This window comes from Hemitrygon akajei, chromosome 3 (genome assembly GCF_048418815.1).
Source record: "Hemitrygon akajei chromosome 3, sHemAka1.3, whole genome shotgun sequence".
NCBI lineage: Eukaryota > Metazoa > Chordata > Chondrichthyes > Myliobatiformes > Dasyatidae > Hemitrygon > Hemitrygon akajei.
In genome coordinates this window covers 153,480,180-153,502,969 of record NC_133126.1, presented here as the reverse complement: position 1 = coordinate 153,502,969, position 22,790 = coordinate 153,480,180, and the positions used below count along the sequence as shown (strand labels likewise).

The following is a 22,790-nucleotide window of genomic DNA, read 5'->3' as shown; positions in this document are numbered from 1 at the left end:
TTTGTTTCATAAAGTAGGTTCAATATTTATTTAACTAATTTGCAAATATTGCAACAAGTCAAAAAAGATACACTGACCTATTTTCACATTTTATGCATATTCGTGGAATGAACAATAAGATTCTTTATTTAAAGTTCTCCACATTATGTAAATCTATCTGCAACTAAGAAAGTATTTCAGTTCTGCTCTGAATAAATTTTGTATGCAACAGAAAGATCAGTCTGTTTTCCCAGCAATGGGAATTTATGCCAATTCTGAAAATTATTCAAGTAAACGTTCAGTACTGAGTTCAGCTTATAAAATTTAGAGTGTACAATGCAAGCTGAAAACTCTGCAAGCAGTGAAAGAAAATACATCAGATTGATTTTAACCATGTCCAATTTTGGGGGAGGGCCAACTCCTTCGGCATCAGTCTCCAGCTTTATTTTATCCAAACTATAGTGAGAATCTGCTCTTTCAATTACTGTTAGACAAATTTTAAGGACAAATTTGCAAATCACTTAACAATTGTTTACATCCAAGTTTGCTGATCAGGATTCCTGTCATTAATTGAGCTCTACAATTTTAAAACTCATTTCAAGTTTGTTTATTGTCATCCAACTATACACATATACAACCAAATGAAACAATGTTCCTCCAAATCATGGCGCACGCACCTTACATATATCACACACAGCACATAAGCCAAAAATATTATACTATAAATAATACTACAATTGGAAATGCATGTAGTAAAGCTTAGCACAGGTAATCAGCAAACAGACCTCGTGATGAAATCTCAGCGGTGGCAGGGTATAGGTATCACAGAATAGTATAACACACAATGTTGTGCTAAACTAATTTGGCATTGTAGCATTGCGATTTGCAAGTCAGCACCAACAACCTGGGTTTAATTCTGCCACTGTCTGGAAGAAGTTTGTACATTCTCTCTGTGACCACATGGGTTTCCTCTTGTATTCCACTTTCCTCCCATATTCCAAAGATGTACGGGTTAGTAGGTTAATTGTTCACCCAGGTGTAATTGGGCAGTGTGGGCTCATTGAGCAGGAAGGCCTGGAACTAGAGTTGCTGTGCTGCGGCTCTGAATTAAAAAAAAATTAATTGAACTAGTTGTTAAAAGCCTAATTGAGTCCCTTTTGCCCACAGAGGTCTATATCCCCAGTCTCTGCATACTCAGGTGCCTATCTAAGAGCATCATAAATGTTTCTATCATATTTGCCTCAAAGAGCAACCTTGAAGCGCATTCCAGGCACCTGCCTCTCTCAGTGTTAAAAACCTGCCCCGCACATCTCCTTTGATTCAGATTCATTCATCTTATACATCATATAAAACATACAGTGACATGCTTCATTTGTGTTTACTACAAACAGAACCTAAGGATATGCTAGGGGCAGCCCCCAAGTCATATAGCAAGCTTGACACAACAACACAAAACACAAGAAGCAATGAAATAACAACAGCAAAGCAAGTCCAATTCCTTCCTCCCACCCATGTTCATACACAGTCTTCCAACCCCAGGACAGTCCATCTCTGACCTCCAGTCTCTAGTGGACTCACAGACAATGGGTTTTGACTTCCACAGAGGATGCATGGCTCCAACCATCAGGCTTCAACGTCCAGACCTCTGATTGACCTTTGATCTTCAATCTTCAGGACTCACCGATGATAACTAATGAGGAGCCCCGAAACTCCAGACTCTCCAATGACAGGACCCTGAGCAACAGGACTCAAAATCCATGTTTCATGCCTTTTTTACTACCCTATCAACTTTTGCAGCCACTTTCACAGAGGCTTTGATTTGGACTCCAAGACCCTCCTAAACATCAGCACTGTTAAGGGTCCTGCCATTAATTGTGTATTGACCCTTTACCTCTGATCTCCGAAAGTGCAACATCTCACACTTGGCCAGATTAAACACCATCTGTCATTTCTCTAGCCATACCTGCAACTGATCTATATCCTGTTGTATCCTTTGGCAATCTTCTACACTATCAACAATGCTATCAATCTTTGTATCATCTGTGAAATTACTAGCTATCTATGCATGGTTACATCCAAGTCATTATACATAAAATCAAAAACAGCAGTACAAATCCCTGCACCACTGATCAGACTTCCAGCTAAGATAAATCCCACTGACCACAACTTTCAGTCTTCCATGCAGAAGATATTTCTGAACCCGCCAGCGCACTGTGGATCCCTTGCATCTCTATCACCTGGATGAGCCTACCACGTGAGATCTTGTCAAATGCCCTACTAAAAACCAAGTAGATAACATCCACAGCTCTAAACTTATTAATCACCTTTATTACCTCCTCAGTAAACTTAATCAAATTAATAAGATATTGTTTGTACTACAGAAAGACATGCTGATTCTAATTAAGCCATGGCTCTCTAATTGCTCAGATTCTATCACCAAGTATCTTCTCCAACAGCTTCCCTACCAGTGATATGCGACTCCTGGTTTATAGTTTCTAGGATTATCACTATTTCCCTTCCTGAACAAAGAAACAACATTAGCTACTCCCTACGTTTCACATAAATTTATCCAAATATTAGTGATCACAGTTAAGGAGGTCACAAAATCACTGAAATACAGATGAAAACTGAATATTTTACATATTTTCTTTTCTATGTTACCTGGTCTACAAAGTTAGCATTTTAAGTCTCTATTAAGCAAACACCACAGCAAGTGGAAAAAAGGGAAATTTTACATTTTTGAAAAATTATAATTTGTATTGCAATTAAAAATATTGTACATCTCCCCAGTGGGTGTGTTTAGGTGAATCAGATTCTTCCAAAGCCAGTCCTATGGATGTTAATTTACCAGAACTCTTCCAGGGTGTTCATTATCTAAAAATATAAACACTGCAATTTTTAGAGAGGGATAATCAAAAAGCATAATTGCAGAACTCTTTCTGCTTTGTCCTCTGCAACAGGAATATGAACTAAAGTCATTAACTTCTTCAGTAACATTTATACTTAATCTGCAAAACTGAGACTACTTTGCAACTCCGATAAAGTTGTTCTACAATTTGCAATGAAACAGACAAGCATCCTTCAATCAATCATCAAACTTTCATAAATTACCTCATTTCCTTCCTTTCTCAGGCTTACTTATGAATAAATTCAAGACAAAGTTGAATATCTGGAAAAACAACATGCACAGCTTCCAGAATTTACAATTAGCATTTCAATCACTTGCAACTGAATGTATTTGTTTTCAAATGATAAAAGTAGACTGTGATATAATCAGATCTATTTATTGCTAACTGGATAGGCATCCTTTAGAACACATAGTTCTAGTTAAATTAAATGGACTCTATTTTGAGGGAATAATTTCGGAATACCAACCAACTAATTTTGTTAAACTAAAAAAAATGTATTTTAACATTTATGGTGACAAAATTTGTTTGAATCAATAGCAAATGCACAAATTACTCTTGCTCTGACTGCAGGGTCTCACTTGACCCAGAAAGTCACAATCTGACACAAAACATTTAAGTCCAAGTCCAACAATCCTTGAAAAATATAAAAATTGCCAAGTAAATTCATCGATGAGGAATAAAATACAAATAATTTTAAGTTAAATTCACATTGTGAATATTTTAATGCATTTTGATTATGGACATCAAAATAATGAATGTTTTCACAAGGAAAGCATGATGTGCAGTATTCAAAGTTCTTAATGATTCACTTTGTTTACTGTATTTTCTTTACTAATTGTTCAGGATGGGTTCAAAGTAATAATCACCAGCAGTCTGAAAATTTCTACTATGTGCTTTACTTCATAATTCTTATTTCTACAGATATTAATTTAACAGTCTTACTTAATGCAATATCACAAGTGGAAAGTATAATTTTTATAAGAAATCCTCTGATCTGCAGGTTTTATTATACATTAATGGATATGAAAACCTTATCTGATGTGACTGGTAAATCACAGACTGCTGCTTTATAAGATCGGGAACAAAAAGGATAGATCATTTCAGGTTACTTAAAAGGACACAAAGTTAAAACGACATTGTTACATAATAATAAGTTTAATAATCTTTGAACTAGCAAGTTGATACAAGTTGAAGTAAAATATTAGACAATGTGATTCACATATTATATGTTCTTGAAGAGCTATTATTTCTTTACGTTTGTATCGTAGGACATGGCAAGCATCGGATAACACATCGGATTGATGCATTACAAAGTAAATTCAGAGTTGGAATGTACTGGATTTGTAATTATAATGGAACATCTTCTCTGGCATTGTTCCAAACTGATTTGGAGGAAACAATTCTGTGTCATGTAAAAGATATCAAAGTCATAAATTTAGTTTTTGAATTAGGCTAATAGTATTTTTGTTGGATGTTTGTACATGACAAAAATGTGTTTGGATTTGAGAATCTGAAGCTTTAATAATAACTAAATATTCAGTTAACAATGTGATTACAATATCCTAAGCTGTGCTGGAATCATTCAAAAGGGGAAAAAAGCCATGTTTCAGTCGATTAAATTTGCCTCTAACAAACAGCATTATATACAAGTGTTCAGAGCATACAAAGAATCACTGGCGATTGTCATGGAGCAGAAATCGGAAAGAGTAACTGTTGGAGAAAAAATGCCAAATTTCAAAAGCTGACATCAAACCCATCCATTGAATCAAACCCCTAATTCCTTTTTTTTTAATTACTATTTTCAGGGGATAGAGGAGTTAAAACATTAATACATTCCAGTTGGATTGAAGTCACTTATGAGCCAAAAGGATGGTAGATTTTCTTCACAAAATTATATTAATAAGCATATTTGAATGAAAATCCAATACTTTCATGATTGGGGATTCGCAGAGCATTTTCCTATCCAATAATGGAATTATGCCATGACCTCTGCTGTGTTTGGATTATTAATTTGGTAACACAACCACTTTGGGCTGCAACATTCACATGCCAAATTGGAAAACATGTCTACATGAAAGCAAGCTGAAGGTCAAGGAATGAGATCTAATCTAGGGCAACAATCTGAGCAAAAAACAGGCTGCATGTGGGTTTAGATAAATATATATGATTATGAGAGAGAAAAATAGAGAAATTAAAAAAAACACTATCTCCTATCGTTGGGGTATTAAAAACAAAAGGGCATAGTTTTAAGTTACAGATTTCCCAGTTAGAGATACAGTACAGAAACAGGCCCTTTAGCCAATCGAGCCTATGCTGATCCACCATCTACTTTACACTAGTCCTACATGACCTCATTTTATTCCCCCCACACTCCAATCAACTCCCCCCCAAATTACACGATCCTCCTACATACTCAGGGAATTTACCGCAGCTGGTTAACCTAGCAGCCCACGTATCACTAAGATGCAAGGGGAAACCAGAGCACCCAGGGAAATCCATGCTGTCACAGGGAGGACATGCAAACTCCAGATGGACAGCAAGACCATAAGACCATAGTCAAGATTACAGCTAGGTCCTGGGTGCAGTGAGGCAGCTGCTCTACTAGCTATGCCACTGTGGTGGCAATCAGGGATTATTCGGTATTTTTTGAAAATGTTATGTACACAGAGAGTGGCTGATATCTGGAATACATACCCAGAAAAGGCAATGGAATCAAATACAAGCACAACATTTAAATTAGCAAGGCATAGAATAATAGTCGTAATGCTGACAAATGGAATTAGTGTCAATAGGCAAAAAATTCAGCCTGGCTGTAGTGGGCTGATATAACACTGGACTCTTATGACGCATGACAAATGTGCCCATCGACTATCTTGGCTTTCATCCCATTGCCATTCTTATTTCCCCGTAACTTGCTCTCAACTGCAATAATCAACTTCTTAGCCACTTACCCTCTGGGCAAGTTACAACAGTCAATTAACTAAGCAACAAACATTCATTAGAATCAGAATCAGGTTTATTATCACCGGCATCTGACGTGAAATGTGTTAACTTAGCAGCAGCAGTTCATATCTTTCTCATGTGGAGAAAACTGAAATTCGAGGAAACCTATGTGCTCATAAGAAAACATGCAAACACCACTCAAAGTACCAGAGTTGAAGACTGAATTAGAACAGAATTAATTTAGGACAGAGGCTCCATCTGCTATGCCTTTTTGCCACCTTAATGCAACAAGTGCCTTAATTGAACAAGTGGGAAGGACAGTGGTTTCCTGACTTTGTGAAACCAGTCTTGGGACCTGATTTAATACACTATGTGGACATTACTTAATTGATTTGTACAGACTGCAAAAGATAAATATCATTAGGCAATGACATAACTGTTGGGGCTTAGTCAGTGGACCAAAAGGAAAATCATTTTTTAAAATATTTATGCCGTATATGAATGAAATTTTCAACACCTTTTATTTCCCACACACGGCAGAATTGAGCATCTGTTAAAGTGCTTCTAGCAAAGCCAATGATGGCCACAATGAGGTGCTTTGCTGTGACAAAGTTGCGTGGAGATGCAAGTTTCAACAGTACTTCAAGGTACATATTGTATGTGTTATTTTTGTATAGAGGCCCAATAGTAGTTTTAGCTAGCAAGTTATATCATTTGGAAGCAGCGCCTCTTACTCCGATTTAAAGATGTTACTTGGTGGCATTATCTCACCATTAACAAACATTCTCTTCTTAACTGCTTCACTCTTCTCCTCCACTACTCTGCCGAGAACCCCTGAGTGAGCTGGATATTCGGAGGAGGGCCGCGCCGGGCCTAGCGCAGGCGGCCAGCGGCCTTCCTTACTCTAACTCGGCCCGCGCCCACACGCTTGGGGGCCGCTCCCGGCCACCGGAAAAGCTGGGGAGGTGATGGGAGGAGGACGGCCGCCCGCCACCCATAACGGGAAAGAATGGGCGCCGTATCCCCGGCAACAAACGAGTACTACCCCTCAGGAGAGCGGCATCGGGAGCAGGATACCCCCCCCGCCCGCCCCCGGGAACCTGCCGTTCCACACCTCAACGCCCAGCACCTGGCTTGGCTCGGTCGTGATAAACGCGCAGCAGTTCACTCAGCGCAGACTCCAAGTCTGCATCCGTCTGTTTGCAGAAGCAATTACCAACCTGCTGTCGAGGAGTTATGCGTTGATGCCATTTCTTTTATTTTTCCTTGTTTCTCTCAGTTACAGTCCGACACACCCCTTCAATTTGCTCCATTCCCTACAGCAGGTTCCCAAACTCGCTCCCCTCCTACTTATTAGCAACAGCATTAAAAACAGGAGTGGCAATGCGCACATGGAACAAACTTCAGGCAATCTAACTTATAAGTTACAGGAATCGCTCCAGTTTTAACAAACAAATTAACTTCTTTTTTGGAAACTTCAAACTATTGTTAAAAAATCATTCCGAATCACCAAGCCATTCTGGGAAATAATACCAATTAAATATTCTTTGATAATACAGTTGTGGGAAGACTCCGTTCATTTCAAAAATAAAGTCAGCAATATTTCGGGACGTTCGGAGTTGAAGAAAAATCTCATTGCGGACAGTATGAATTAAAAGTCCAATTAATCTTTTTCTGTACAGGTGTTAATAGATCATCCACTGCACTATGAATCCTTGCATATATTGTTAATTTTCATTTTTCTAACTGGCATTTAAATGTTGTCTTTATAATTAAACTAACCACAATCACGTTCTACAAAAGGAAGAAATACTAATGGAACCTTACTGTAGAAATAACCTCAAAGAGACAGAGCTCAGTGAGAGACTTTTGCAAAAATTAAAATTATTTTACCCAGAGTGCAGTACCGATTGTTTATTTTTATTAATTTTTATGCATTTCTACAAACCAACTACAAAAAAACCCAACAACAGTGAAGATTAATACAGTGCAAAATAAGCATATCAATTATATAATTCATTACAATAAGGAAATAGCACCCAGAATAAAATCATATAAAGTTAGTATCCTCCCCACCCTCCCACTATGGAACTCCAGGACAACCATTACAATATGTCCGATTGTTTAAATGTTCGATGCTCAAATAATTGCGAGATGGTAAAAGTGACATGTCTAGGAATTTGCAAATGGTTTATAATTCTCTTGATGAGTTCTGTTGCTGAATATACAGTAGATGTTTATTGCGAAGACATGTCATAAAAATGATAAAGTAATGATAAAGCCCCAATTAACACATGAAGCATGTCCTACAACTTATAAAATATCTAATGATCACCATCACCCTTGATGTTCTTAGGAATCTTAACCCTTTAAGATACAGGGAAACCCTACTGGAACGACACCTAAAAGATCTACTTCTCCTGCAAATATTGCGATCTGTGGATTTTCATTAAAAAGAAGCTTCATTTGCATGTAAAAAGCAGTTTACCTATAAACTTGTGCAAGCAGTTGCAGACAAGATACAGTTTAATCAATTCGAAATTCTTTTTTGTTTCATAAAACATCCAGTGAAACACACAAGTAACAAATCTACAAATAAAACAGAAACATCTCTTAATTTTTCAGTTGTCCATTGGGAAATTAATTAAATATTTTGCTGTAGTAACTCACATAATCAGTCACCTACTCTATTGGAAATCAAAATCCTGTTCATTTCCCTGATAGAATCTTGAACTTGAGGCAAAAGAACTCAAGTTGTTGAATGATCTGTTCAGCAATGGAAATTCCCATCCAGAAATTTATCCTGTGCAGTGGGCAACTCCATTACAGGCTCCATTATGAAGTACTCATGAACGGGCCATGAGAAGGCCTTGGCGGGCAGGATTAAGGAAAACCCCATAGCATTCTACAAGTATGTGAAGAGTAAGAGGATAAGACATGAAAGAATAGGACCTATCAAGTGTGACAGTGGGAAAGTGTGTATGGAACTGGAGGAAATAGCAGAGGTACTTAATGAATACTTCAGTATTCACTATGGAAAAGGATCTTGGTGATTGTAGTGGTGACTTACAGCGGACTGAAAAGCTTGAGCATGTAGATATTAAGAAAGAGGATGTGCTGGAGGTTTTAGAAAGCATTAAGTTGGATAAGTCACAGGTTCCAGATGAGATGTAACCCAGGCTACTGTGGGAGCTGAGGGGGGAGATTGCTGAGCCTCTGGCGATGATCTTTGCATCATCAATAGGGATGGAAGAGGTTCCAGGGGATTGGGGGGGTTGCAGATATTGTTCCTTTATTCAAGAAAGGGAGTAGAGATAGCCCAGGAAATTATAGACCAGTGAGTCTTACTTCAGTGGTTGTTAAGTTGATGGAGAAGATCCTGAGAAGCAGGATTTATGAACATTTAGAGAGGTATAATATGATTAGGAATAGTCAGCATGGCTTTGTCAAGGACAGGTCATGCCTTACGAACCTGATTGAATTTTTTGAGGATGTGACTAAACACATCGATGAAGGAAGAGCAGTAGATGTTGTGTATATGAATTTCAGCAAGGCATTTGATAAGGTACCCCATGCCAGGCTTATTGAGAAAGTAAGGAGGCATGGGATCCAAGGGGACATTGCTTTGTGGATCCAGAACTGGCTTGCCCACAGAAGGCAAAGAGTGCTTGTAGATGGGTCATATCCTGCATGGAGTTTGGTTACCAGTGGTGTGCCTCGGGGATCTGTTCTGGGACCCTTACTCTTCATGATTTTTATAAGTGACCTGGATGAGGAAGTGGAGGGATGGGTTAGTAAGTTTGTTGATGACACAAAGGTTGGAGATGTTGTGGATCGTGTGGAAGGCTGTCAGGGGTTACAGCGGGACATTGATAGGATGCAAATCTGGGCTGAGAAGTGGCAGATGGAGTTCAACCCAGATAAGTGTGAGGTGGTTCATTTTGGTAGGTCAGATATGCTGGCAGAATATAATATTAATGGTAAGACTCTTCACAGTGTGGAGGATCAGAGGGATCTTGGGGTCTAAGTCCATAGGATGCTCAAAGCAGCTGTGCAAGTTGACTCTGTGGTTAAGAAGTTATATGGTGCATTGACCTTCATCAGTCGTGGTATTAAGTTTAAGAGCAGAGAGGTAATGTTGCATAGGACACTGGTCAGACCCCGCTTGGAGTACTGTGCTCAGTTCTGGTCACCTCACCAGATGTGGAAACCATAGAAAGGGTGCAGAGGAGATTTACAAGGATGTTGCCTGGATTGGTGAGCATGCCTTATGAAAATAGGTTGAGCGAACTTGGCCTTTTCTCCTTGGAATGATGGAGGATGAGAGATGACCTGATAGAGGTGTCTAAGATGATAGGCATTGATCGTGTGGATAGTCAGAGGCTTTTTCCCAGGGCTGAACTGGTTGCCACAAGGGGACACAGATTTAAGGTGCTGGGGAGTAGGTACAGAGAGGTGTCAGGGGTAAGTTTTTTTTTACACAGTGAGTGGTGAGTGCATGGAATGGGCTGCCAGCCATGGTGGTGGAGGTGGATATGATAGGGTCTTTTAAGAGACTTTTGGATAGGTACATGGAGCTTAGAAAAATAGAAAGCTATGGGTAAGCCTAGTAATTTCTAAGGTAGGGACGTGTTTGGCACAACTTTGTGGGCCAAAGGGCCTGTATTGTGCTGCAGGTTTTCTATGTTTCTATATTTACTCTTTCTGTTTTCATTGTTGAGATGACAAGTCCAACTTGATTTTGCCTGTATATTTGATAGGCAGGAAGGCACTGTCTTTTTTATTCTTTCAGAGGATATGGTAGAATTGACAAAGTCAGCATTCATTGTTCATCCCTTATTGCCCTTAAGAAGTTCATGGTTTCTTTGTTTCTCTCAGTTACAGTCCGACACCCTCCTTAAACTGCTATAGTAATCCTATTTAATTTTTAAAAATCCCAGTTTTGTACAAGGGACAAAGGAACAATATCTTATTTCCAAGGCAGGTGAATCAGATTGTAAATGAACTTGGGGGAAACAAGTGGTCTGAGTGGAAATGAAACAAGAACTGTATCACTTATCCCACAAAAGATAGGTATACCTTGGGCCATGAAAATTCCCTTAACTCTAATTAAGGAAAAGTTACCCGAGTTGAAAGAGCATAATTCAAAATGGAAACAAGTTCCACCAAGCAAACACATGTTTTAGTGGAGGAGAACTGGTTGGTTCTCTGTTCAAGGAATAATTGGAGGACCTTCAGATCATTGTGATTGAATGAAAGACATAGAGGGATTGTAACTCAATTGTACATAAATATAAGAACAGGTTCAGACTGACAGATGAGTATATCCTTGGTGAGGAAGCATTTGGGCCATTGTTTAAGGCAAGATGATGCATGACAGTGAGCAGATGGCACTGATACAAAACAGTCACTGTTTCCATGCTTGTAGGTCATAGAGATCATAAATTTGGAACCCGGTGTTGAGAAAATCTTGGCTAATTGCTGAAGTGCAATTTATACTCACAGTTCTTATGTGCCTGTTCAATTTGTCTCCTGGTCAGTGGAGTATGGATTTGGTGGGGATTTGTACAACAGTAATATCTACATCAGGCTAGTGTTCATTGATTACAGCTCAGCATTCAACACCAAATCCCCTCAGTACTAATCAACAAACTTCCAAACCTCTGCCTGTATATCTCCTTCTGCAACAGGATCCTTGACTTCCTCATTGGAAGACCACAGTTAGTCCAGGTTCAAAATAATATCTCCTTCTCACTGACAATCAACACAAGCACACCTCAAGGATGCGTGTATACCCCACTGCTTTCTTCTCCCTACACCCATCACTATGGGGCCAGACACAGTGCAAGTGCCATTTACAAATTAGCTGCCGTCACAACTGTTGTTGGCAGAATCTCAAATGGTTGCAAGGAGGCATACAGGAGTGAGATAGATTTGCTGGTTGAGTGGTGTTTCAACAACAAACGAGCACTCTACACCAGTAGATCCAAGGAAATGATTGTGAACTTCAGGAAGGGGAAGTCAGGAGAACATATACCAATACACATCAAGGGGTCAGCAGAAGAAAGTGTGATCAGCTTCAAGTTCCTGGATATTAAAATCTCTGAGGATCTTTCCTGGGCCCAACATGTTGATGCAAAAACACACTGGCAGCTATATTTCGTTAGGAGTTTGAGGAGACTCTAGCAAATTTCTACAGATGTACCATGGAGAGCATTCTGAGTGGCTGCATCACTGTCTGGTATGGAAATGCCAAGGTACAGGATCAGAAAAAACTACAGAGTTTTGAAAACTCAGCCAACTCCACCATGGGCACTATCCTCCCCACCATCAAGGATCTCTTCAGTAGGCAATGCCTTAGGCAGGCTGTATGCAGTATTAAGGACCCTCACCATCCTGGACATGCCCTCTTCTCATTGCTACCATCAGGAACAGGTACAGGGGCCTGAAGAAACACACTCAATGCTTTAAGAAGAACTTCTTCCCCTCTGCCATCAGATTTCTGAATAGATCATGAACTCTACCTCACCTTTTTCTCTCTTTTTGCACTACTTTTTAATTTTTCTAATATATTTCGTATTGTAACAGAGTAATTTTTTAATGTATTGCTGTACTGCTGCTGCAAAGCAACAAATTCCACGACATACAGTATCTCAGTGTTAATAAACCTGATTCTGATAGTAAAGAATGGCATCAAATCAGTAGGAAGATGTGACAGTAGGAAGATGTTGAATCCTTGAGGATTGAGTTAAGAAACTGTAAGGATAAAAGGATGTTGATGGCAGTTATATAGAGGCCTCCCAACAGCGGCTGGGAGGTGGACCACAACAGGAAATAGGAAAGGCTTGTAAAAAAGACAATGTTATGGTAGTCATGGGAGATTTAAATATGCAGATCGATTGGGAAAATCAGTTTGGTAATAGATCTCAAGAGAGTGAGTTTGTTGAATGCCTAAGAGATGGCTTTCTAGAGCAATTTGTCATTGAGCCTACTTGGGGATCAGCTATACTGGATTGGGTGTTATGTAATGAATTGGAGGCAATTAGGGAGCTTAAGGTAAAAGAACCTTTAGGAACCAGTGATCACAATATGACTGAGTTCAACTTGAAATTTGATAGGGAGAAAGTAAAGTCTGACATAGCAGTATTTCAGTGGAGTGAAGGAAATTGGAATGGTATGAGAAAGGAGTTGGCCAAAGTAAATTGGAAGGAGCTGCTGGCAGGGATGTCAGCAGAGCAGTAATGGTGTGCATTTCTGGGGGGAAATGAGGAAGGTGCAGGACATATGTATTCCAAAAATGAAGAAATACTCAAATCGCAAAATAGTACAACTGTGGCTAACAAGGGAAGCCAAAGCTATTATAAAAGCAAAAGAAAGGGTAGACATCAAAGTAAAAATTATTGGGAAGATAGAGGATTGGGAAGTTTTTATAAACCTACAGAGATCAACTAAAAAAGTCATAAGAAGAGAAAAGATGAAATATGAAAGCAAGCTAGCAAATAATATCAAAGTGGATAGTAGAAGTCTTTTCAAGTATGTTAAAATAAAAGAGAAATGAGAGTGGATATAGGGCTGCTAGAAAATGAGGCAGGAGAAATAATAACAGGGGACAAGGAGATGGCTGATGAATTAAATGAGGATTTTACATCAGTCTTCACTATGGAAGATACCAGCAGTGTGCCTGATGTTGTAGTGTGTGAAGGAAGAGAAGTGGGTGCAGTTACTATTATAAGAGAGAAGGTGCTCAAAAAGCTGAAAGGCCTAAAGGTGAGGAAGTCACTTGGACCAGATGACCTGCACCCTAGTGTTCTGAAAGAGGTAACATTGGAGATTGTGGTGACATTAGAAATGTTCTTTTACAAATCATTAGACTCTGGCATGGTGCCAGAGGACTAGAAAATTGCAAATGTCACTCCACTCTTTAAGAAAGGAGGAAATTATAGGTGAGTTAGCCTGACCTCAGTGGTTGGGAAGATGTTAGAGTCAATTGTTAAGGATGAGGTGATGGAGTACATGGTGACACAGGACAAGATAGTACAAAGTCAGCATGGTTTCCTTCAGGGAAAATCCTGCCTGACAAACCTGTTGGAATTCTTTGAGGGGATTACAAGTAGGATAGATAAAAGGGATGCAGTGGATGTTGTATATTTGGACTTTCACAAGGCCTTTTATTCGAGTGGGAATAAAAGGATCTTTTCTGGTTGGCAGTCAATGACTAGTGGTGTTCCACAAGGGTTGGTGCTGGGACCACTTCTTTTTACGCTGTATATAAATGATTTAGATGATGGAATAGATGGCTTTGTTGCCAAGTTTGCAGATGACACAAAGATTAGTGGATGGGCTGGAAATGTTGAGAAACAGGTAGGATCCAAAAGGACTTAGACAGATTAGGAGAATGAGCAAGAAAGTGACAAATGAAATACAATGTTGAAAAATGCACGGTCATGCACTTTGGTAGTAGAAATAAATGTGCAGACTATTTTCTAAGCGGGGAGAAAGTCAAAAATATGAGATGCAAAGGGTCTTGGTAGTCCTTGTGTAGAACACCCTAAAGACTAACGTACAGGCTGAATTAGTTGTGAGGAAGGCAAATGCCATGTTAGCATTCATTTCAAGAGGATTTGAATACAAGAGTAAGGCTGTGACGCTGGGGCTTTATAAGGCACTGGTGAGGCCTCACCTTGAGCATTGAGAGCAGTTTTGGGCCCCTCATCTTAGAACCACATTGGAGAGGGTCCAGAGGAGGTTCACAAGGATGATTCCATTCCAAGAATGAAAGGGTTATCATACGAGGAATGTTTGATGGCTCTGGGTCTGTACTCGCTGGAATTCAGAAGGATGAAAGGGGATCTCATTGAAACATTTCAGATATTGAAAGGTGTAGACAGAGTTGATGTGGAAAGGAAGTTTCCCATGGTGGGAGAGTCTAGGACAAGAGGGCACAGACTCAGGCTAGAGGGGCGCCCTATAAAAAAAGAGATGCGGAGAAATTTCTTTAGCCAAAGGGTGGTGAATTTCTGGAATTTGTTGCCACATGCAGCTGTGGAAGCCTGGTTGTTAGGTATATTTAAAGCAGAGAGTGATAGGTTTTTGATTGGACATGGCATCAAAAGTTACAGGCAGAAGGCCGGGAACTGGGGTTGAGGAGGAGAAAAAAAAAGATCAGCCATGATTGAGTGGTGGAGCAGACTCGATGGACCAGATGGCCTAATTCTGCTCCTATGTCTTATGGTCTCATTGGTATGGGATAGGCTTTGGAGCTCTGGATGAGACATTTGGACTCTTTTTTTCCCAGAGATTAGTGAATCTGTGGAATTCTCTGCCCAGCAAAGCAGAAGGCACTAAATATTAAATATATTTGAGACGCAGTTTGATAGATTTCTGAATAGTAGGAGAATTAAAGGCTAGGGAAAGAAGAGGTAGGTGGAATTGAGTCCATGGCGGAGCAGGCTCAATGGGTCAGTTTGCCTACTCATGTTCCTATTCTTTACGTTTTTATGGTTAAGCTCTTTCTTGTTCATGTTGATCGATGCTTGGCACTTTTAAACCATGAATATTGTTTATCATTTGTCAGTCTATGTTCAAGTATCAGTCATTCAGGCAGGACTGCTTCATTTTTCACCCAGAGAGTGGTGGATATGTGGAATGCTCTGCCCCAGAAGGCAGTGGAGACCAAGTCTCTGGATGCATTCAAGAGAGAGTTAGATAGAGCTCTTATAGATAGCGGGGTCAAGGGATATGGGGAGAGGGCAGGAACGGGGTACTGATTGTGTATGATCCATGATCACAGTGAATGGCAGTGCTGGCTAGAAGGACCGAATGGCCTACTCCTGCACCTACTGTCTATTGTCTATTAGCTGAGGAATTGCAAATGACCTAAGCACAGTTTTATCATCTGTGAACCTTCTCTTTCCTAGTCTTATGATAAACAGAAGTTTAGTGATAAAGTTGCTGAAAATAGAAACTGTCATGGTATTGAAGCAGAAACCATACTATATATGTCTGTATTTTATTCATGTTTCCCGGTGGCACAATTCAGCACAGAAAGCAGCATATATGGGAACAAAATGGCAAAAAGAACATTACTAGATTGAACATGGCCCAAAAACTGAAGCAGCACTTGAGAGTTCAATTTGAGGAAATGGGAGTTTTTCCACATTAGAATGAGAAAAGTTAGATGAAAATATTTTATTGATGGTAAAAAATTAGCAACTGTGGAGCAGCAGAAATCACTAAAATCCAGTGGCCAAGAACAAAAATAATTAAAAGAACTAATAGAATTTTAGTTATTATTTCACAGGTGCCAGAATACAGAAAGATGCAGCCCCTTTATAAAACTCTGGTTAAATCAAATCTAAAGTTTTGTGTTTCCGTCTGGGCACTGCTCATAGAGAAGTATATATTGACCCTAATTGTGAATATTCTCTACAGTGATCCTAGAAATTAATGTGTTAAATGATGAGGATAACATTCTAACAGCATTGATCAGTCTTGCAGTTTCCTCATGGACAGAAGGTTAACGGGTGACCAATCAGCAGTGTTTAAGATAACTTATGGCTTTGATTAGAGAAGGAGAGATAAACTATATCTTCTGAACGTAGAACATTACCACTATACTGGAGCTTGGCCATTTAGTAGTGATGTTTAGAAACATATCTTCATGCAAGGAGAAGCCTTTGACAAGAAGCAATTGAGCTAATTTAATTTAAAAAAAAATCAAACTGGAGATACATATTTGATAGGCAGTTGTATAATAGATATGGAACAAAGATGGGAAAATTGACCTGAGGTACAAGTCATCTTCTTCTTCAGTTGTCCATCGAAATCCAATGACGAAGTCCACTCCTTTAATGGTGAGATCTTTGATGACTATACAGTCCCATCCTGGACCCACAAGTTCTATTGCAGGTGGGACATGTCTATGCGGTAGTGGTGGTAGTAATGGCAACCATGGTTGTATTTCTCCTGGCTCTCTTCTGCTGTCTTCTGGTTGTCCTTGCCACCTCCAGAATACAAACCCCATCCCTAAACAGCTGTTGCCAAGTGATACGGTCAGCAGCAACATCCTCCAGGTCCTCAAGTCTGATCTTGCACTTCCTTAAAGCGTCCTTCATCTGATCCTTACAGCGCTTCTTCAACCCTCCAGCTGAGCGTCAACCATGATGTAGCTGGCTGTATAACACTCTGCGGGGTGGCCGACATGTGGGCATCCGTATCACATGCCCCAGCCACTACAGCTGATGCTGGGTGATCATGGCCTCAATACTTCTGCAGTTGGTCTTTACAAGTATTTCAGTGTGAGGCACCCGCTCACGCCAGGTAATTCCCAGGATGTGCTGAAGGCAGCTTATGTGGAAGTGCTCCAAGGACTTGATGTGATGAAGTGACAGAAAAGATAGATATATGGTGGAGAGCATTCTGAATAGTATAAAGCCAGTTGACAGGTTTGCAAAAGGCTACAGAGAGTTGTAGACTCAGCCAGCTCTCGTATGGACAGAGACTTTGGCATCTGTAACCAAGGACTCTCACCTCATCTTATTACTACCATCGGAGAGAAGGTACAGGAGCCTGAAGACCCTCAATCAATGATTCAGAAACAGCTTCTGCACAATCAGATTTCTGAATTGTCTATGAACACTACCTTGTTGTTCCTTTTTATGCACTATTTATTTTTTGTAATTTATAGTAATTTTATGTCAATACACTTTTGCCTCACTCATCCATGCAGCCAAATTGCCTACATGAGCTAGACCCATTTGCCTGCATTTGGCCCAAATCCACATAACTGTCCAAATGTCTTTTAAACATTGAAACTGTATCTTCTTCTGACAGCAAGTTCCATCTACTCACCACAATTTGTAAGAAAAATTTTGTGATTCAGGTCTCCTTTAAATCTTTGCCCTCTTACTTTAAACCTACTGTACGTCCTATAGTTACGGATTCCCACCCTGGGGAAAAGACTTCAGCTATTCCCAATGGCTGTACCCAGCCTATCCAGACTTTCCTTGTAACTCAAGCACTCCAGACATGGCAATGTCCTTACAAATGGTTGCTGCCCCCTCTCCAGCTTTTCCTTCACACACAACTCTCCAAAAGCCTGTACATGGGTAACAGGGCACCCCAACGCTTATTGTCCTGGCAGATGAAGGTAAGCGTGCCATACTCTTCTTCAGCACCCTGCCTTCTTGTGCCACCATTTTCAGGGAACTGCTGTATGTACTTGTACTCCTAAGACTCTTTGTTCCACAGCACTTCCCAAGGCCATGTCATTTACTGTCTTAACTTACCCAAATGCAATACCTCATAACAGTTTGAGTTAAATTCCATCGGCCATCTTTGGTCCACTTCCACACTTGATCCAGATTCTGTTGTCATCTCAGATAACCTTCTTCACCATCCACAAGCTATACCACCAATTTTAGTGTCGGCTGCAAATTTAGTAGCCTGCTAACTACATTCTCATCTAAGTTGCTAATGGTTTGTGATCCTTGTGAACGTAACACAGAATCCATCCAGACACAGGTATGTTAAACTTCTGCAAGTGCTTCAGGGAAGAACATCAACATCCCAAGTTATTAGGGAGAGCCAAAAAATGCCTTGACAGTTCTGGCCCCATTCCTGCATCCTGTGAACGAATAATAATAAATATATTTGGAACTTCATTTGAAGCTGCTACCAAAGCTTGTGACACATGGAGTTCCACTTATCATTGCCTTTCTTCCTGCCACCATGACTGGAACAAATTGAAGCATGTCTAGTAATTTCCTTTTATCCCTGAGACTAGGAATGAATAAGTAACTATATAAATCAATATTTCCATGATCCTCAATTTCTCTAAAATCACTTTCTCAGAGTAATTTATCCCCATGATTAGATTCATAGAAATTAATGTGTTTAACCATGCTTCCATAGTAACAAATTGTTTTTCTCATAAATAGTTTTAAATTGCTTAGCCTCTTTGCATTAACAGAAACACAGTTTGATTGCATTTGTTTGATATTGTTTCATCCATTCCCATGTTCACCACACTTATTTTCATGCCTCACGTTCACCGTCTCCTTAAATCAATTCACCATCTGTTCACATCAAATTGCATTGCACCCACCAACCCTCTCACTACAATCTCAGTAATAACTTAGCCCTGAACAAAGTAATTGTTTGCTCTCTGCTCCCCTTTATAAGTTACTTCTGTAGACCTAACTAATTTTTTTCAATCTCCAGTGCAACCAGTTAGTATTGGAGAATTAATCAAGTTCACCTCAGATTCCAATTTAGTAATTTTGTAAGGATAACAAATTAAGTTTCTCTCAATTTTTTTTGTTCAGCAAACTAAATTGAATAACAAATTATTCTCCCTCCAAACCCCACTTCTATAATTCAGTGTTGCATGACAGATATCCTACAAAGACCCTTTGGTTAACAGATTAAAATTGTTCCATTACTATACATACTCATGCTGCTTTTGCCCAGTGATCACTTCATCATTTTTGTTGATCTGGTCTCATTTATTTTACCTTCTTAAATAATTCCCTTCTTGGCATGTGTTTTAATGATTCAGAGATCCATTCTTCTTTATGTCTTAATTCCTCTCCAATCCTTACATTTACTATTCCACTGTTCCCATTATTATATTTTTTCTTTAAAATTATTAAACATAAAAATAACATTTAATTCCAAATTTTAATTACTTCCATGAATCCCATACTATGTGCTACAAAATGAACAATGTACTCTTTTGTATTTGAGAAGTTCACAGAAGAATCCAGACAATTGTTACAAAGTCCTTCAAACTTTAAATAATATTCATCTAATTCAATAACCGTAGAGAGAGAAAATGCTGGTGAAGTGGTCATGTTGCTCCCCAATAAAGATGGAAGAAAAAAATTGACTATTTGGAACATAATGGCACCTTCCCTGGATAATGATATTGGCAGAAAGTGGCAACCATACTGAATATAACATGCAATATCTGAACAACTGAGGATATATTTGATTTAAAACAACATAATTTAGGAATTTGGCAAAGGTCAGCCTACACTACAGCAGGACATAGCAATTCGATGGCTAAAACCTGCATGGACCAGGTATATTTTGATTATCCACTAAAAGAGCATGAGCATGTCTGACAAAGTTTTGTAGATGATGAATTAATAACTGCAGGTACTCTTACATGTAGAATTTATAAGAGCATTTTAGTGCTAAATGGCAATAGTTAAACATGTACCTTTCCAGTTATCCCACTGTGACCCATGGTTTTAATACATTATAAAAATAAACATTTGTCCAATTTTTGATATGAATTCCAGGTGTGAAAAGAAGGAAGAAGAAAAATAAGAGACATTTCCTTAATACATTGTACCAGCTTCATGCAGGTGTCCTCCATAAAGGGTTTCTATGACTACAGCTTATTTAAATATTGGAGCGAGTTGATCATCAAAAATATAAAAGAATCAGGGAAAAGGATATTTGAATTCTAATTTTCATTTTGCAACATTGACTACAAGGAAAGTACAACAATGCTGCTCAGAAGATTTAAATTTAACAAGGCATGGTTTACAAGGCAACTTCTGAAAAAAAGTCAAAGATTCTGTACACATGAGCAGTATATATTATCAAAATTATTTTAAAGGTCTTAGTCCCAGCTGCATAAAGGTTGTGTTTTCTGATGAGAAGAGCCCTGTTGTCCGAGTCTGTTCTCACATTCAAGAAAGGGAACTTTCTAATAGCGTTAAGCAGCACTGGAAGTCACCCTAACACTGATTGTTATATGAGGTCATATGATGATCAGAGTCTTCAAGTACAAGGTTCATAGAACCTCATTGCATGTTTCCATGTTTAATACAATCTTCACTGTAGTGTTTTCTATTGATGTGTTGTAGGTTCTTGAAACTCCCAGGAGTGAGCTTCGCACCTGCAATCTCGAAAGGCAGCTTTTAAAGACACAGCACAATACAATTAACACTTGTCCACCTATAGGAGAATTGCCACTCAGAGAATGTATGTTGTAATGAAAGGAAGGAATATTTCCAAAGGTCACCGGGTCTTGGGCGGGGTGGTGAAGAACAGAGGCTGCATGAGGAATCTTCTTTGTTTAAGGAGACTGCAGAGATTCTATAGCATGACTTGTAAACAGCCCTGACAAGAGACAGTCAGGAGGTTTGTAGAATAGAATGACTGCAATTCATCAATGCCTGTACCTTGGAGAAGATTATACTGAAGTAAAATACTGATGTCCAAGCTGAGTGCTCTCGAAGAATCACAGAACTGTAAATAAAGCCTCCTGTTTTTCATTATGGAGTTCAGGTAACTATCCTAATACAGTAATAAGCAATAGACAGTGAGATGCAACAGATCATCAACAACAGTCCAATTCCAATATTGAACACTGTCTTTACTTCCCACAAGCAAAGTTTTCCAGGAATATATGCAAAGTTGCATTTGTAGTTGCAAGAGGATGCTGATCTCAGTGAGAAGAAGGAATGCAGCTAAAGGTGATTCTTCAAATCACACACTTTTGGGGGGAAACAGCATTGAACTGATAATACTCAGACAATCTCTTCAATTCAGCCATATAAGCTGAGGTGGACCCCACTTCCTTTTGATTCCATTCATGAAACCTAAAGTGTTCTGAAATCAACAATGGTTACTGTTCTAAATGTCCTCGCATTACTGTCATAATATTAGCAAAACTCATTTCAGCTGGTTAGGTTGGAGCGGTCAAACTTCTGAGCAAATTGTATGCTTTTCCACACAATGTACTCAGCAAAACTAGCATTTGCTTCTCATTAGCTATTTCATTTGTTTCAAAATGCTCATTATACATCAACCATTTATCCATTGTGCAATTGAACACATCTATCTTTCCAATGTAACCAGCCATTCCTGCTTTTTAAAAATTTATGATTATTATCACCAGAGACTCAGTCATTATGAACCTGTGAATTTGTCTGTTTACTGCCTTTTAAAAAATGTGATCACCTTTCCATTTCTGCAGAAACCTCGTGCTTTGCTTTTTTTTACACTTGAATGTCACACTGTGCTTTTTTTAAACTTGAACGTTCTTTTCACTTTGTAAAGAAAAAAAATATACAGTGCTTCAACAGGTACAGTAGGTCATCTTCTTGCGTTCATTTTAAATCTTACGCCACTGTTATATTTAGTAACTCCAAGTCATAGAATTAATTGAAAGAAAAACACAGAGCCAGGAGTTGAATGTCTTAGTTTTATTTTTCTTCTAAGTGAGGTACACGTTACGATGTAGTGGTGTAATGATGTATGCCACTCACATTCACATATAATGAATTACTTTAAGAAAGAATGCTTAATCAAACATTGTATTTACAATATTACTCAAATATTACTGAAATATTAAATTCACAACAGCACCCACTACCCACACCTTCCAGAGATCTTAATTAAAAGAAAATGACAAACTTCATCCATGTGTTCTCTATAAAAAAATGACCAGAAAGATAAATTTAATTTTGGATGTGAGGATACCATTCCTTCTGTACAGCCAAACATTTTTTTTTGTAGTTTCAGTCTCATGAATCATTTGTGTGTGACTGAATAGAAAAGTTGCTTTTTCTGCAATCAACTACAATGTAAATTGGAGTATATAAAAGATCTCTGACCACTCATGAAGTCCCACTCTGGCCAATCTGATGCTTTCCATTGGCTTCACTGGCTTCAGACGAACTTTACAATTTAAATATGACTGGTTGAGAACTCTTTTTTAAAACTAAATTGGAACTGCCTGTGGCCTATCAGTCTTCTGTGAATGGCAAAGATGGACTTTTAATTAATTTTCACTCTTTAGTATAGCAGGCATGTTGAAACAATTGCATTCATCCCTACATATAGAATGAGTGGAAACAAAATCTAATTCTATTCAGTGTTTTATTTCTCACACGTAGGTTCTGTGCTGATGTTTTGTAGTTAATAGCTTTTTCTCATTGC

General features: G+C 38.9%; 1 protein-coding gene across 4 annotated transcripts in view; it reads right to left on the bottom strand.

Moving 5' to 3' along the window:
• The window catches only part of LOC140725527 (inactive N-acetylated-alpha-linked acidic dipeptidase-like protein 2), a 965,400-nt gene extending 958,179 nt beyond the window's left edge, over nt 1–7,221 (bottom strand). For 3 of the 4 annotated variants that reach the window (XM_073041096.1, XM_073041095.1, XM_073041098.1), the window contains exon 1: nt 7,052–7,221. The gene's annotated coding sequence lies outside the window, so the exon portion shown is untranslated. Of the gene's footprint in view, nt 1–6,945; nt 6,961–7,051 lie in introns of those variants that run through there. The other variant, XM_073041097.1, reaches the window with a different exon arrangement.
• Between the last annotated feature and the right edge of the window lie 15,569 nt (nt 7,222–22,790).